We start from the raw sequence: 4,172 nt of genomic DNA on the forward strand, positions 1-4,172 counted from the left end.
TTCGTTTACAACAGCCCTAAAACGTACTCATTTGTGGTTGTAATGCAAGGAAATGTGGAAAAGTTCAAGGGATGTGAACACTTTACAGTAGTGAGAACAGCTCTGTGTTGCTGTGACTGTAGATGATAACAATAACACCTCGTTTCCACTGGTCCGGTCGGTGCAGTGTGGCGTTTGTCTGTTTCCATTGTAAAAGTGGCCCATACAACTGACCCGTTCTGTACCCTTTCTGGGCCCCGTTAAGCTGAAGGTCCATGGGTCAATGGTACCGTTAGGGTGGCGCTACTGGTGTCACACAATACAATCCATTTACTAGAGCACAAGAAATACCTGTATGCCACATTTTTCATTGCAACATTAGGTGTTTGGTGGCAATCCCACCTGCCCACTGAGAGTCCAGATGGTGGTGGAAATGCTGTCATGAATACGCCAGTCCATAAAATAGCATACTGAATCACACTAACCCATGCCATACTACTCAATGGAAATGAGGCATCAGACCCATATTTCAAACAAATATCTACACTGGTTGGTAAGAATATCAGAAAGAAGAGTATTTTCAGGAGTAGGAAAAATGTTTTTGAAAGCTAAGTTGTACTGGATATCATGCTGTTTTCTTTTCAGGTATGGTGTTCCAGTGTCTGATTATAATTTTCAGTAAAGTAATTTCTAGGTGCCTTGGTACCTTGTTGGCGATTGTAAATACAGAGATAGAGTTCTGTCATGTATGTTTGAAAGCCTCTAAGGATAAGAATGTGGAAGCCTTCATTTTTTAGCTGCTGTTCTGCTCACCCAGTTCTTCCTCTGGATCTTGACTAGAGAAAGGTGGGAGGCCTTTAGTCTGCATTCCAAGAGGGTAGAGAGAGTCTCCCAGGAGACTTTGATTGTAAGTACTTAAGCCAAGTTCATTGCTTGGGTCTGCCAGTGCGGTAAACACCCCAGCATCCTGGCATGGCTGTGATGATTTCATTAAGCCTTACACTTAATTAAAGAGTTCACTAATGGACGAGGGTGTTGAACTGCAAAGGTTTACTGCCTAGAAATCAGCTTGCTGGCTCTGACCTCTGTCACAGCCAGTGGCAAGAAAACACACACTTATCTGTTGGATGTTTTTTTTTTTTTTTTTGTCCTCAGTGCACACAGTCCTAGAATATGTTGGGGTAGGCGGGAGTCAGGATGGGTTGTGGCCCTGAAAAAACCCCAGATTAGGACAATGTGCTCCTGCCCGTTGTCTGTACAGCTGAACAAGTGTCTCAGAACTTTGGTCCTGCATAGCTTTCATTCCCAGAATTTGCTTCCAGGTTTGGACAGTCATTGCTTGGTGTAAAAGGAGGTGTGTGAACTCAAAATTCTATCGCTGCAAGGATTAAGTTCACCCAGGCAACCTGCTGATAGAGTCAAATGCCTCCTGTCATTGCTACATCCAGGGTTATGTTGATGAGAATAATCTGAGCACCCCTGCTGCAGAACTCATGGCAAGGGAATAAAGCTAAAAGCGGGCTTCCATAACTGCTTGTCAGCAGGAAGGCTATTTTCCTGGAGCTTAAGGGTGGGTGGGATTCAGTGCTATAAGACGCCTAATCTGAGTATTAGTTTGGATCACTATCGGCTCACTATGAATCATGAGAAACTACCTTTGTCTGAAGAAAGAGGTTGACACATTACCCTTTTGAAGACTTTCATTCCATATAAACATTATATTGTTTTACCAGAACCTTCTAATAAATCCAATTTCGATGTTAAATAATGTCATGAGAAGTAGGTAAAAGCTTCTCTGATCTACTGTCACTGGTGAAATGAAACTGTAACTATTAGTTATGTTGCTGTCTCTTTGTGAGTCTTAAAGAGCTTTTCCAGCACCAGCATGTGAGGGGTGTCTCTGAGATCTTAGTGAATTTTACTACTAGCTACTGCTAAACATGGCATCACATGAAATATGAATACCAAGAAGCTACCACTGAAGTGTATATAAAGTCTTAAATGCGACGCATGAGAAATTGTACTCTACATTCACTTGACTGAAGCCCTGAATGTTTTCTGTGACTGGACTGGCACTGTTTTGGTCTCTGCGAGTGATAAGTTTATGAAGGCAAACTTTCAGTGAGTCTAAGCTATGTTTTGCAAGTCTGGTGCCAGAACAGTTTGGTTACTGGTACCTAGGTATACCAAGGTGTTCATAGTTATGTTTTCATACACTGCTAAAGTTTTTATTGTACTTGCAGCTTACAATCCTTTAAATGAGATGACTTGAGACTGCAGAATAAAGTAAGACTGCTGTGTCCTTTGGCCAGTCGTTGCACACGAGCCAGCTGAGAGGAGACTGCTGGACTGTTCCCTCACAAATAAAATACAATATCAGGTGGACTAGCGGTGGGACTTAATTCATATTTTTAATCGAGTTAATAACAGAGTCTGTACTCCCACATGTTAATCACTGTGTATCAACGATGTAAGCATTTTTAATTTCAAAAATGTTTTTTCTGCTAAATTGGTAAATTGTCTTATTAGCTCACCAACAAAGATCTATTGTTTTTCATCCGTTATTTGGGTTATTCAACCATCAGATTGGATCATAGTGCTATTATACACCTTTTCATTTTCAACTATTTCAGGAACCCCTGATCATTCATGGAACATCTTTGAAGAAATACTTTTTTATAAATGTGGACGGTGACATTAGCATTGGGGACGTCTGTCCTTGCTGCAACATGTTTAGCACTGAGATAATATTTCAGCCTTGAATAGCTTTATGATGGGCTAACTCCTTTTTGCTCAACTTGCACACAATAGTCTTTAGCCCCGTCAGAACATTTTTTAAGCGAAAACTTACCCCAACTGTGAAACAAGACAAGCTGCTTTGTTCTCAATATCTATTGTTTGCAGATGTTGCTTGTGCATCAGATTTATTAGAAATGCACAAATATGAAGGTTCCAAACAGAACCTTTGTATTATAAAAAAATGTTATTACTTTTTTTTTTGTTTACTTGTTAAATTGTATGTAATTAATTAACAGAAATAATGTTAAGGCCCTAGCCCTTAGCTGGATATATTCTGGTTGTGGAAAGCATGGATAGTCACTGTGAAACTAAAGAAGGTCCACTCACTGTTTCAAGATACTGTTTGCCAGCTATGCAGCCGACTGCAGACTCTTGTCTACTATGTAGCTCAAGCAATTAACCAGCCCATATCAACCTGTCATATTTGTTAGTCCATAGAGAAAACAAACAGAAAAAGGTGCAATATTCTGCATCATAAGCATTTAGAACTGTTATTCAATTAAAAATTTCCATTTAGTTTGGTTGTTCTAGTTCAGTAGTATGAATTTAATCAAGTCAGTCCAACTGTGTTTGGTTAAGTCAGTTTTTAATCTGCTGTTTTCCCCTCCTTTTCATTGGCCTTTCCAATCCATTTATTTATGTATTTATTTGTCTATCCATCACACTATCCATTCATAATCACCATTATTCCCTATTGCTGCTAATCTCTGAGTTGACAGCAGAATTGGGAGCCTTCTGCTGCTCTGTGGATCCCAGATGGAGATTAAAATGATGGGCTTGTAAGGGTTTCTGTAAAGGTCACGGTTGAGGGTGATGGGCATCAGCAGTAGTGATGTTGTGTTGTGTTTTGCCCCGGCCTACCCTGCAGAGGTGTAGGGTTGCTCCCAGGTTCACCCTAGCCTCTGCAGCGCTGCGGTGGAATGAGCCCACCCAGCAGATGCTGGCTATCAGACACCAACTTTGGCAGCGTAGCAAAGTCCGGCTCGTATACATGAAACTGCTGCGCTCACTGTTCAGACATGCCGGCCTCCTGACTCACAGTAGGCTGTGTTTTCATGGAGAACGCAGTGGGACCGAATGAATGGCAGCAGCATGAATATAAGTGCTTGTTGTGGGGTGACCAGTCAGGCACTGAACCCTTGGAGAGAAGATTAGGCTATAATGTGTTACTTACTGTGCTGGTCCTGACACGAATGCTCTCAAAGTGTGCTGTTCTTGTCTTGACAAAAGTTTCATTGCTGCTTTTAAGGCATGCAAAGTTATGATGTGAAATGGGCCAGTGATGTTATATATTTCTTTACTTTTCTATAGAACCTCATTTGTCTTTAATTTCATAATGAAAGACTTTGTTGAAAGAATCAGGAATTAGTCAATTTCTTCAAATTAAAAAACAC

Source organism: Poecilia latipinna, unplaced genomic scaffold (assembly GCF_001443285.1).
Source record: "Poecilia latipinna isolate Pla-1442-1.1 unplaced genomic scaffold, P_latipinna-1.0 Scaffold143, whole genome shotgun sequence".
Taxonomy (NCBI): Eukaryota; Metazoa; Chordata; class Actinopteri; order Cyprinodontiformes; family Poeciliidae; genus Poecilia; species Poecilia latipinna.